This window comes from Sminthopsis crassicaudata, chromosome 6, assembly GCF_048593235.1.
Source record: "Sminthopsis crassicaudata isolate SCR6 chromosome 6, ASM4859323v1, whole genome shotgun sequence".
NCBI classification, from domain to species: domain Eukaryota; kingdom Metazoa; phylum Chordata; class Mammalia; order Dasyuromorphia; family Dasyuridae; genus Sminthopsis; species Sminthopsis crassicaudata.
The window spans coordinates 255,152,458-255,166,477 of NC_133622.1; positions in this window are offsets into that span (position 1 = coordinate 255,152,458).

Genomic DNA, 14,020 nt, shown 5'->3' on the forward strand with positions numbered 1-14,020 from the left:
TAGTATTCCTGCAAGAGCTGCCACAGAATAAATCAGCGGGCCTTTAAGCACTTTGGATAGCTCCACTAGAGACATGGAAAAACACTGAACATCATAGGGGAAAAAGGCATAAAGGTGTGTGCCCTGCAGTGAGAGAAATGGTATCCAAATAGATGATCTAATCACTCTCTCAAAATATAGAATCTCAGCATTTATTTTTTTAACTCTGCTTTTAAAGTACTGTGATAGTTGAATTCAATTAGTTCTTTTTTTTAAGGGAGGAATTGTTCCTAGTGATTCTTCATTTGTGTAATTTCTTCTAAGATGCTTTTTTTCTTTTCTTTTTCCTTATTATGCTGGGACAATCTAAGAAAAAAATGCAAATTGACGTCAATTGAATCTATTTGCTTTTCACAATAATGATATAATTGTGCTGCCTTGCCCCTGCAGAGGACGGTTCTGATCTCGTCTCCAAGCATCCTATGTAATTTGTAGTCATCATTTCCCTGGCCAAGAGTGCTATCACTCTTGGGAGTCAGCAGTTCCACTGATTTCATTATTTGTTGTCTATTGCCTTCTGATGATAGTCTTCCCATTTGTGTCCTGGAAGAAGCATCTGCTAGGCAGGAACAGAGTTCTCATTTCTATGAGCTGTTCTGGTGGAAAAGTCAACTTCTGCTAGGAAGCTGGTATTCCCATCATTATTTTAGCTTTCATGTGTTTCTTCTCCTCTTACATTCAACAGATCATAATTTTAGAGATTTAAAATCAAATGTGCCATCAGAAAGTCAGATGTCTAGATGAAAGGCATATGAAATGGTTGCAACCTAGAAAAGTTAATGTAAAAAATCATGGTGCATTCTTTTTTTTTCAGGATTATTTATTGTGCTTCTCCATATGGTATTTATCAATAAAGCTATTTTGTGCAAAACTAATGATTTGTTTTGCACTTATGGCTTTCCTCTGTTAGTGACCTCCTTGGGATATAGTCACAGTAGTGGGATCTTGGGGTCAATTGGAATGAACAGTTGGATAGCTTTTTTTTTTTTTTTTTTTTTGGATAATGGTTTCTAGGAAGGCTGAATCAATTCCTGGCTTTGCTTCAAGTGAATTAGTGTTCCTGTTGGCCTAGACCTAACAATAAGTATATTCAGTTTTCAGTGTCTTTGCTAGCTAGGTGGCTACTTAAGGGTTGCTCTAATGTGTATTTCTCTGGTTATTATCATTCCTATTTTAAAATACTCAACAAGCATGTGGTGAACTAATCTGTCCCTGCTGCTTTTCTTAATTCAAGAGAAAATGCAAGCTGATTCAAAGGATTCATCCTTCACATGAACAAATGTCTGACCTTAGAAAGAACCTTGATAGTTTGCTATGTAGCCAGCACCGTGCTAAGTGCTAGAGATGTAATAATAGCTACCCTCAAGCTGCTTGCATTTTAATGGAAAATGACATAAATACTGGAATGAAGGGAACAAGGAAGAAAGGATTCTTAAGTGGACAAGACTGGTAGGAAGAAATTTGGGGAAGCTGAATCATGAGTGAAGTGAGCATAGCTAGCAATTCTCATGAAAGGGTAGCTTACGTTAGGGATTCAATCAATATCTTTTTGGAGAGAAGCCTGGAGCATAAAGTTCTCCAGAGGAATCAAAATTGCAGGTTACTTAAGGACCATGGAGAGGGGAATTCTAGTTAGAAGTAGATAGCAGCATAAAACTAAGAAGAGGTGCATGTAAGAAGTGACAGGAAGGGCTATTATCCCAGAAACGTGGAAACTGAAAGGAGGCAGATTGGGAAATGAGGGGAATGGAGAAGTAATGGTTGAGGATCATCCCTCAGCAGCAGCCTCCAACTAAATATCTCAAATTGGATGTTTCTAATTCAGCCCAAATTCAACATATCAAAGTTGAGTTTGTCTCCTCCTGCCCCTCACTCCAACCTAGCTTGTCTCCAAACCCCTCTAGTTCTGCTAAGGGGATGACCATCCTTCCAGTCACCTAGATTTGTCACCCTTGGATCATTATGGATCCTCCCTCTCCCTCACCACCTATATTCAATCATTTGCCAAATCCACCTGCACAGCAGCTCACATTTTATTAGGCAAAGAGGAAGAGGATGACAATGATTGTGATAGCAGCAACTAGCGATTAAAAAGCATTATATAGAACTTCATTGAAATCACATTTTATTCTAAAGGCAACTACAGCTTTTACTGTACTAGTAAAACTACTAGCAGTATCCCACTTTACAAATGAGGGACCTGAAGTTGACACAAGTGACTTACCCAGTGATTTATGTGTCTGGATCTGAATGCAAGTCTTACTTTCCACCAGTTCTCTATCAGGCTACCTGTTACACTGACACAGCCACCGGACTTACTATCTCTCTTTGGATAACTGCAATAGACTTAATTCATCTCACTGCCTCAAATCTTTCTTGTCTCCAATACATTTTCCACACGTGTCTGACCACGTCAGGCCACTGAATAGACCATCTCACAGTCTCAAGTCTGTCTCTCTCCAATGTATCTTCCACACGTGTCTGACCATGGAATAGACCATCTCAAGTCTGTCTCTCTCCAATACATCTTTCATACATGTCTGACCACGTCAGGCCACTGTTCAGAAAGCTCCAGTGGTTTGTTATTGTCTTAATGTGATTCCCTCTGGCATTTAAAAGCTGTCACAGACTCATCCCAACTGAGATTACCCAGCCTATTGCCTGTGCCTATTCCTCCCCATTCCACATTTTCTGAATCAATCAGAGAACCATGTTCCCTAGATACAAAATTTCCTTTGTATTTCCAGTGCCTTTGCTTAATCAAATTGGTCAGCTCAGAAAGCTCACCTCCACTTGTTGTAATGCTCATTTCTCTTCAGCACTCAAGCACCATCCCTCATCCATCATGACTTTCCCAATGCCCTCCCCCATTACTAATGCTTTTTTCCTTCCTGAAAGGTATATTGACACATTTTAAATAGGTAGCATGGATATGTTGCTTTGAGGTGTGCACCACACTTTATACCTCACCTTATTTGCTCTTCAAGGCGACCCTGTGAAGTAAATACTAAAACTGAGGCAATTGGGGTTAAGTGACTTGCCCAGGATCACACAGCCAGGAAGTGTTAAGTGTCTGAGACCCAATACTATTATTCTTGAAGATGAATAATGACCTGAGAATAAGAAAGGTCAGCGATCTGCCCAGAGTTACAGAGCTGTAAATATCCACTGTAGGATGTGCTCTCGGATCCTCCTAAGCCCAAGATCCAGCACTCTATCCAGCTGCCTAATAATCTGTATTCATTTATATGTGTACCTATTAATTCACCTACTGGAACATAAGCTTTTGAAGGGCAGAATCTGACTTTGTTTTTCCATTTCCCGATACAGTGGAGTCTTTATTAAGTGCTTGGTGAAGGAGTAAAATAAACTCAAGAGGTTCTCTGGAGGAGAACGATACAGCCTTGATTTTGTCCCAGGAAGCCCAGGACTTGGATCAAATGGTCAGAGGAGGCAGATAAGGATCGACTACCATGGGAAAGGGTTAGGAAAGACTGTATGGCTTTTTCCTAAGCTTGTTGCACTTCTCCCTGGGTCAGCTCCATATGACAGATGTTCTGGGATATGAAAGCGGCTCAGAAGTTTTTTAAGGATGAGTGTGTTTTGTAAACACTATTTAGTTGGCAACTGTCCAGGAGGTATCGGTCAGCAGGAAAGTCCAGGAGAGAGAGAAGGGGCCTGGCAGGATTACAGGACTTGGCCAGGGAAGAGAACACCTGTCAAGGCCATATTATCGTCGTCCTCCCCAACCTGAGGAGGTTCTGGGCTGATCCGGGCTCTGCCTCTGAGCAAGAACGTCTGTGCCCTGGGTTCCGTAAGAGTTATACGTGAGTTCCCCAAAGAATTTGCCCTGCAACAGTCTGGGACACAGCGGTGCAGATGGATGCAGCGCTGACAAGGCCGAGAAGCGGGCTACATGGTCTGCAGGAAGTGGTGGAGCACTTTACACTGGCCCCTAGCTGCCCATGATGGCATTTTACAGGAGTTACTGCTGGGAAGTGGCCAGGAAGAGCTCAAGTGAGCCTCTGAGGCAGCAGAAAAAGATGCGGGGGAGAGAAGGCCACAGGGGATAACAGAAAGTCCCAAGAGCTGCTGGGCTTGGGTCAGGTGGCACATTTGGGGGATGGTTAGTGGACAGCTGGGGGACTGGAAGGATGCCCTGAAGTCTCCAGAATGTCAGGAGGGGGCCTTCAGTGGCCAACAAAGCCTACACGGGGACAGGTATGGAAGGGGTCCGTATGGTCCGAGCCTCTGGAAGGGAATCCAGGGTCTGGAGTACACATGGGTCAGAGGGTCCGAGAGTGTGCTGAGTCCCAGGGACGCAAAGACACAATTTGTTCTTGCCGCTTCTGCCTGAGACGTCCCCCCAGATGGGGCAGGAGGGGAGCCAGGAAAACTTTGTGTTCTGTCTTCCCTAATCAAAACTTACCTTCACACGTCATCTGATAAAAGATGATATTTACCAAAGACCATCATGCATTAGTTCTGTCCCTGCCCCCCAACACGGTGTAATTATAGGAGAGCGGATTGCAGTGCCTTCCTGAACCCCATCTGGAGGAGCCCCGAGCGAGCCATAGGGGCCTGGAGCAAGTCATGGGAGGCGAGTTTGAATGCCTCCTCTCTGCACATAAGGCTTCTCTCCTGCTGTTTTCCTCAGTGTGGATGGTTTGTTCTCTAAATCAGGTTTTTTTCATTTTCTGCCTCAGAAAAGGGGCTGCTCCTCCCTTCATCTCAGCTCCTCTGCCCAAGGGTCAGCGGGACCAAAGCTGCTTTCCCACAAAAGAGCACAGGGAGCCAGAGCGAGCACGCAGTGCTGGGCGCACTGTTCTGTTTAATGGGACGAATTCCGCCGCCATATCTTTGGGAGTCTTGGGTAACTGGGGGCATCCACAGGGTTGTTCTGCGTAAGGGAGAGGTCTTGCTTCAAGTTCTAAATACACAGAAAACAAACAAACAAGGCCAGAGATTAGACTTTCCAGAGTAACAGCTGAAGTAGACCTGAGACCATCTGAGTGTGTCCAGGACTCGGAGGAGGGAGTTCTGCCTTATCCTGACTTGGTGCAAACACAACTGGAGACCTGTGATTGGCTCCAGGTTCTGTGTTTTAGAAAGGATGCTGAGAACCGGGGGAGGCAGCAGGCTGGACGGCCATGGGTGCACCGAGTGGGGATCCATCAAAGGAAGCTGAGACTGAATCTGGAGAAGACCCAGGGGGATACCATCCCGGCTGCATCCGGGCCATGCTAGAGGGGACAGGGTTAGTCTGCCTGGCCCCAGGGCTGGAGATGGCCTGGATATGATAGGGGATATCATAAAGTTCATTGGAGGTGCACACAGATCCCTAGCGATGGAACATTTGATCCCCACAAAAGCCCCCCTTCTATTTTAAAGATGAGTAAAATGAGACACAGAGTTAAGTGACTTTTCCCAGTAATTCACACGGCCACAAAGGGTCATAGGTGAGATGTGAATTCGGTCACAAATGTAATAAAAGAGCCCTTCTCATCCGCTCCCTCTCCTTCTACAATGGACTGCGTGGAGCGGTTCCAGCCCGTGGCTATCAATCCTCATCAGCCTAGAATTGGTGGGAGCCTTTCATTATCCCACCTTTCTTCCCTGAATAGACGCCATGTCAAAGTGATTCCCTGTTCAAGGTCATTACATAATATGTTCAAGGTCATATTCTGGAAAATCTGTTTCTCCCAGCCCTCCCCACTCGAGATTTTGTCCCAGTTCCATGACCTCATTTCTGTATTCTTCCCATTTCTTTGGGGTAAGCCCATGCTAAAGTCAACCTCTCTGCTCTGACTCTCCCAGGCCCCCCTTCCTTTCATGAGATATCCATCTTCACCCTACAATGGCCTCTGACGGGACCCAGACTGAGGTGCTCTGCCTGCCAAGCCACGCCACGTCCACGAGAGAGCGAGCTGAAGCTGGCCAGAGCCGAGGCACTTCCTCAGGTTCCCAATTTTTATTCCTAAATAACAATAAGCTAGCACTTACTTAGCATGTTCTGTGTCCAGGACCTGTGCTAAGCTCTTTATAAATATCTCATTTGATTCTCACAACAGCTTTGGGAAGTATTATTATCCCTGTTTTATAGTTGAGGAAACTGATTAAATGAGTTGGGGTGAAGCTGGAGGTGGGGCCTGCCTTTCTGGAGACCCTCTCCTCTCCGGTCCATCCTCCCCAGGCACCAAACTGCAGTGACTCTTCCATTATCTTCAGGGCCAAATGTTGGACCACAATTGGACCCTTTATAATCTGGGCCTTTCCCACCCTGTTCTGTTACATCTTCCCATCATGGAGTGGGCTCCATGACCAGTGACTCTGGTCCCTTCACCAGCCCTCCATCTCTCTCCACTCTGGGCATTTTTACTGGTTTTCCTTCATCCCTGCAATTCTCTTCCTCTACCTCAAAGGCCCAGCTAACTAACATCTCCCCTTCTCCAGAAAGCTCCCTCAGGGCTGGGGCCTTCCCTCTGAGATGATGGCAAATTTCTCTGGTTTGAGCCTGTGGTTTACACACTGCCTCCCTCATTAGACCACGAGTTGTTGCCTTTCTTTGTATCTTCAGGGCTTAGTCCATGGCTTGGCACATAATAGGTGCTTAATAAGTGCTTCTCTCAAGTGGACAAACAGCATTGACTATAGAGAGCTGGGCTTGGAGTCCCAAAGTCTCATCTCCCTTGGTTGAAATCCTGACTCAGCTACTTCTTAGCTTTGTGACCCTTTCCTCAGTTTCCCCATCTGGAAAATGAACTGTAAAATGAGATGGCCACCTCCTCCAGCAGCTCTGCCAAGAAAACCCAAATGAGGCCCCAAGGCCAAATTCTCTGTCTGCTGTCTATCTGCTCTGTGGCTGAACAAGTCCCTTCACTTCTCCTAGGTTCTCTCACCAGTGAAATAAGGACAATCATAAGTATAATCCCTTCCTCTAGGCCACTGTTAACGTGTGGGAAAAACAGATTAAGCAATATGGATCAGTTATCTAAAGCCTTGAAGTCCTCAGTTTAGGATACATGTGATTTTAGTTAAGGCCTGGACTATATTCTATTCAAAGAAGGACACTGGTGAGAAAGCTATACATCTACTGCATTCCACTGACCAAATAGGGGAATAGACACTTATGTGGCCAATCACACTATATAGAGGGTGGGATTTGGGGGGTTCTTTGTCTGAAATGTATAAATATTGCGAACATTTTCAAGGGAGTGGACCTGTCCTGCTGTGAATGTGGCTCACAGACCAGGATGGGGTCTGCTTCTCAAGATACTAATAAATAATTCTGCTTTCTATGAGTGATCTCTGAGTAGTCAATTTGGGCAGGTCTTTTTCCCAAAACGGTTGGGGGATCATCTGGGATGGGGTCTTTGGGGGAGATGGTTGTGCACTCCGGACAGGGACAGGCACCCAAGGAGAGTTTTCTCCATGGTCTCTGGCTCTGGGTGGGCAGCCTCCCTCCCCTCTTAAGACAACGACCCTAGGCAGAGGTACTCAGTGGAAAGCAGAATTGAAGAGTGAAGGAAGTAAAGTCCTGACTGGCCGGCACAATTTTAGAATCCATATGTGTTGGCTCGGTAAGCTCTCGGAACCGTTTGGGGGTCTTATTGGCGGGGTCTTAGGGAACCCAAGGGAATAGCCTTTGCTAAATTTCATTGAGTGCTGGACTGTGACAAGGCCCAGTGTTAAAGAACTGCCGAGGGAAGCTTCCAGGAAACTGCTGAACTTAATTTGGGAACTAAGGATGGGAAAGACACAGTCCAAGAATTTGTCAGCTAGGTATAAAAGGAAATGTAAAAGGTGAAAATAAGAGTTCTTCGTGTATCTGTGTGTGTGTGTGTTTGCTTTGCATTTTGTGTTCTGTGTTAAAAAGTTAGCAACTTTGTAAGAGATAAGAGTTCAGCCTCTGTGTTGCGGACTTAGAAAAATATCAGGCTGAATTGCTCGAAGTGGAATTCATTCAGAGTAGTAATTCTTTCAGAGAAAGGAGAGAGAAAAGGGGGAAATAAAAACATAGATTGAAAGGGATTTGAAAATTTGGAAAATTAAAAAAAATAGAAGAGCAGTGTGGCAAGTATGAATGGAATATCTAGGTATTCTCTGTGAAGGCAGAGAAATGCACTAAACAGGCTTGGAAGTTTAGAGAAGCTCTGTTTGGATTCTGGGAGGGAAGAATGTTCAAGGCGAAACAAACTCCTCCGGGGCGGGAGTCCTGGGAAAAGCCCCTAGTCTGTTTTGCTGATTTAAAAGCTCTGTTGTTTTAAGAACAATGACTAAGAAGTTTGGGAATTGGTTATTTTAGTGTTACTTAGTATAAAATTTGCTTGAGATATTAAACTTTTAACCTGATGTACTAATTTGTAAGTAAATGCAACCTGGCCATTTTAAACTGACAGGAAAGCGTTTCCCTTAAAGCAGTTTTCAGAGCCTGCTAGAGTACGATTCTGCAAATTGTGGGAAATAATTTTGCTACTGCCTTTGCATGCAAAGTATGAGATCTTGGAATTTGTTTGAACGTTGATACCTTTATTACTAACGAGGAGAAAGAAAGAAATTTGTCTATTTTAAGAATGGGGAAAAAAAAAAACAGCCTGCTCTAGTTAGAGGAAAGAGGAAAGAGCAATCATCCAAGCTCAGTCTGGCCTGGCCAATAAAAAGCTCTGGAGATAAGAGGCTAATTGCTGAGAGAAGAAATCTGGCAGAAGAAAAGAAAAAAAAAACTTTTTATAACGTCTTTACTTTGATTGGGTATGTTACCTTCTGAAACGTATTGGGTGATTTGTTAACGTTGTAAGTTATGTTTTATGGAGTTATCTAGCTATTCCCTGTATTGTGAATCTTAAAGTTCTTGGAGATTTGTGAAGGATTGATTTGTGGGAGCAAATCGAGAGCCTGAAAGATTTCAAGCAGGAATCTTTAAGAAAGGAAATAACCTGATTGCCTACATCTGGAGAAGGATTCCTGAGCAGGACATCGAGTGGGGGGAGGGCAGCAGTGGAAGGGGGCGCCTTAGTGCTGTAGCTGGAGAGAGCAGGCTAATCATTTAAAGGGAACGGCTGCTCTCGCAGGGTGTTAATTGATCGAATATTTGTTTCTTTGCAACATAACGGTTTTCTTGTTTAAAGAATGGGGTCAGAAATGTGAGCTACCTTTGGAAAGGGTTATTTCAAAAAGTTTAACTGATGTTTTTAAGAACTTTTCAGATTATTTTATGTGAAAATAGGAAGTTTTAATGAACTGTATCGATGCCAATTATCTGGAAGCACTCCAGGGATAATAGTTTTTGCCTCTGTCCTTTTGGAAATGTTTTTGTTACGGACAATATGTACTTTGGGATTTTTCTGTGTTTTGGGTATTTTAAAAGCACGTGATTGGTATAATGTTCAATTTATGGAACATCTACTTGGTGTGGAAGAACTGTGCGAACATTCTGGAATACATCTCACTGTTCAAAGTCTGACAACATGCAGCGCATCCTCCTGGGGCAGGGCGGAAACGGAGGGACCTTGTCCAAGTCACTCTCGGCTTGTTACATCATTAGGGGCACGGGGACCGAGGACTTTTTTTTTTAATTTTTATTTAATTTTGGGGGGGGACTGAAAACTTTTATTAATTATTTAATTTTGGGGGGACTGAAAACTTTTTATAAATTTTATTTAATTTTTGGGGGGACTGAGAACTTTTTATTAATTATTTAATTTTGGGGGGACTGAAAACTTTTTATAAATTTTATTTAATTTTTGGGGGGACTGAGAACTTTTTATTAATTATTTAATTTTGGGGGACTGAAAACTTTTTATAAATTTTATTTAATTTTTGGGGGGACTGAGAACTTTTTATTAATTATTTAATTTTGGGGGGACTGAAAACTTTTTATAAATTTTATTTAATTTTTGGGGGGACTGAGAACTTTTTATTAATTATTTAATTTTGGGGGGACTGAAAACTTTTTATAAATTTTAATTTAATTTTTGGGGGGACTGAGAACTTTTATTAATTATTTAATTTTTGGGGGGACTGAAAACTTTTTATAAATTTTATTTTTATTTTGGGGGACTGAGCATTTCTTAAGACAAGTTGCCGTCTGTAAAACGTGAGGTAAAATATTTAGTATAAATGAGGGGAAAAGACAGGAGACCCGTGACTTGCCTGAGGGAAAGAATGGGGCAGGGAGGGGAAGGACTGGCGCGGCCCCGAAGCTCTGACCAATCTCACGAGCTCCCTAAGCACGCGGCAGGGACTCACTGCGGGCGCCAGGAGGCGCTGCCTTTGGGACCAGGGGAGGCTGCTCTGCGGCTGAGGCGGGCGGAGGAGGAGTCTGGGAGTGCGGAGGGGAGGACGGCCTAATTCTGGCATTCCCGCCTCCCCCAGAGAAGCAGGAATCCACAGCCTCGGTGCTCCGGGGAGAAAGCGGGGCCTGGCTCCTCCCCGAGGCAGAGAGCTACTGGCCGCAGCAGGGGCTTAACCTGCGCTCTGCCCGCAGAGAGCACTCCCGGGGGAGGACATCCCTCCGCTAGTTCCGGGGAGCGCCCCCTGTGGGCGATCCCAGGCGCGCCAGAAGTGGTCCAGTCGGTCCGCCTGGGGGGCGGCTCCGCGGGGCTCCGCGTGGGCCAGGCTGCCCCGTGAGGATGACGCAGAGGGATAGGAAGCATCTGCCACCTGGGGGGGGGGGGGCTTCTCTCCTCGTCTTGGACCTCCGGGCAGACCCCTCCCTCGCCTCGGGCGCTCCCATCAGGCACTGGGACACTCGTGGTGAGATCACGTGGGCTCTCTTGTGGCATTTTTCCGGGAGTAAAAAATAAAATGAGAATACTAATCAGGACTAGTTCAAGTTCACCAGCAGAGAAATTCCGAGCAGGGCAACACTGCCCCCTGGTGGCAGAGATCCGAACTGCAGACGAGGGCCTTGCGCCGGGGACGTCTCCGGTGGGTGGAGCCTCGGGGCGTGGGAAGAGGGACACAGAACATAGGACGCCACGAGGGGGCCCTCAGAGCACGGAGCCCGAAGTTCCGAGCGGGCGGGGCTCGGGGAGCACCCGATGCCCTCATGACCTTTGACTTATGGGGAGAGGCCGGTCCAGTGGCCCGGCACAGTCTCGCCCACCACGACTCCAGCGTTCCCGGGGGATGGTGGGATCTGAATATGCGCGCGCACACGCACGCACAGGCACGCGCACGCACAGGCACGCGCACGCACAGGCGCGTGTACACACTCACCCCGCTCGGCTCGCTATCCTCCCGAGCTGCGGCTGCGCCGCCCCTCGCCCCGGGCGGCCGGGGGAGGCCCGGCTTGCCTTACCTCGGACAGCAGCTTGGCGGAGCTGCAGTCCTGGCCTGCTGAGTCGAAGTCCTCGGCGTAGTCCAGGCCTCCGTGCCAGCTCCCGGAGCCCCCGCGCCCGGCCGGGTCCCACCCCTGGCCATGGGGCCGCCCCGGCGGCGAGCACAGGTCCTCCTCGGAGCGGAGCTCCTGCATCAAGCAGCAGCGGCTTCCCGAGCTCGAGGCCTCCGGGCCCCGGTGGTGCTGGGAGAGCAGCTTTCCCATGATCCCTGGGTGGAGCGCGGGCCGCGGCCGGATGGTGGGACTCCCCCAGCCCTTTTCCCCGGGGGGCTGAGAGGAGGGGGGGGTGGCGGGAGCTGAGTGGGGGGCGCCGGTGACGTCACAGTGCGAGCCCTTTTAAGGACTCTGAGCCCCTCTTTGTGACGTGTGAGTCACTTCTGACAGGGCCAGTCCGTGCGGAGGGTGCAGGCCCGGAAGGCCCGGGTTCAGATCTGGCGCGGACTTGCTGTGTGACCCTGCCCGAGTCGCCTAACCACTCTGTGCCTCCTGAGATGCGATAATAACTCTCAGAGAATCCTACGGGACAATTGTAAAGTGCTCAGCACGTAGTAGGTGCTATTATTAACAGCGGGATCTACCAGGATACGCAATTACCAAGGGGGGAGGGGAGGAGGCATCAACCAGTTAAAGAAGTGGGAAGGAGCAAAAGGGAACATTTTACCCATCAACCCCAGGTGCAGAAGGGGGACTGAGGCTGGAGTGTCACAGAGCCGGACGGCGGAAAGGGTGACCGCAGCCCAACCCACGCATGAAACACCCGCCGGGGTGGGCATCCAGCCTGGGCCGAAGCACGAGGGGCTTGGCTGCCCGTCCCCCGCGGGGACAAGCCCAGTGACAGGCAGCCTCCCGGCCTCTCTGCCCGCTTCTCCTGACTGCCCTCGGCTTCCAGGCTCTTTCCTGGCCCGCTCTCCTCTACGCCCTGGTCTCCTTCCCCTGGACACTCGGGCTCACCAAATCCCCGGATGAGACTAAGCAGGGCGTGGGGGGGCCACATCCCCTCCGGGTTTCCGGAAGCTCCGCCCTCCTCGTGCAGCCCCGGATCTCCTTTCGGGGGCTCCCTGCTGACTTAGAGGGAACAGCCCCTGCGGGGGGGGGAGGGGGGGCTGAGGTGAATCTCGGAGGAAGTGCCCCCGGAGCGGGGAAGCATTTCAGGCAGAAACAGCAGGGAGACCCGCGTGATCTCTGAGCCGGAGCGCGTGAAGGGAGCAAGGTGCAAGAAACCGCGAGGGCTCCGGAGGTCAAAGCGGGGACTGCGGGGAGCCAGCCGGGCGCCAGCCGCTCCACTGAGCCCCCAGCCCGGTCAGCCTCCTGCTTGCGTGAATTTAATAGCCAGGGCGACCAAGCAGGCGAGAGACGGGAGGGCCCGCTCCGGACCGGCGCCCAGCCGGGAGACGTGGACGGGACCGGCGTGCCGCGGAGCTGGCGGAGGCAGCGCAAGGAGACGCACGCGTTCGCGGGCTCTGAGGGAGAGCCGAGGCTGGCCGGGAGGGGGGGGGGGCGCGAGAGGCAGAGGCAGGGTGGCCACAGGGTGGCTTTGGAGCCCGCCAGTTTGGGTGAAGGAGGAGTGTGCACTTATTAAGCACCTACTATGGGCCGCACTCTGCTCAGCATCTCACAGATGTTCCTTTAATCCTCACAACCACCTGCAAAGGTGGTGCTGATATGAAACCCATTGTATAAACGGGTAAGCTGAGGCACACGGGTTGTGGGCCTAGGCCAGGTCCCGCAGCTATCTGCTGGCCCTGGAGCCATTGGCTGGGCCTGGGGGTGTGGCGGAGTGATGGAAGAGGCTGCGTCCTGAGGAAGCCGGGGGTGGGAGGAAGGGGGGAGGGTAAAAGGCTTCCCCGCATTTGCCCACCCCCCGCCCTGGCACAAAACTGTCAAGAGGGTGGTGCCCTTTGCAGGGCTTGCCGTCAGCAGGGACCCACTCGGAAAAGCGGGAGCCCGCCCTCAGGAAGCTCGCAAGAGAGCGCCCCCCAGAGGACGGGCAGGCCAGGGAGGCCAGCCGCAAGGCGGCGCCCCACAGCAGAGGGAGGGCCTTGAATGCCAGGCTGGGACCGCGGGGGCAGGAGCAGGGAGGGGACAGTCCGGCTCTGGAAGTGGCCTGCGGGGGAGAGCATCAGAGACACCATTAGGCAACAAATCTTTATTGAGCACCTGCTGTGTGCAGAGCCCAGGGCTGGACTGATACAAAGACTGGAAAATTCTCGCTGCCAGGAGGGATTCAAAGGCACCTCGGGAGGAACTGGGAGCACCAAAGGGCCCAGGCGGCGGCGGCGCGGTGCCCCGGGCGGGAAGGCTCTGGGAGGCCCCCAGGAGGCTGGCGCCCTGGAACAAAGTCCCGGCTGCTCCACAGAAGACAATCATGGGCAGAGGAGGGAGGACTTGGCTTGGAGCAGAACCGGGAATACGGGCTCCAAGTGCCAGAGGGGAGGTCACTGCCCAAGAATCAGTACTATCAACAAGCATTTATTGGATGCCCACTGTATACAAAGGCACTGTGCTTGGTGCGGGGCCAAAGCCTGCAGACAGGGCAGGGGCTGCCCAGAAGGGGCGCACCTCCAGGATCTCGGCCAGGTCCACCAAGGCTGTGGTTAATTTTGCCCGGGATGCCCCCCCCAATGGGCTGACATGTGGGAG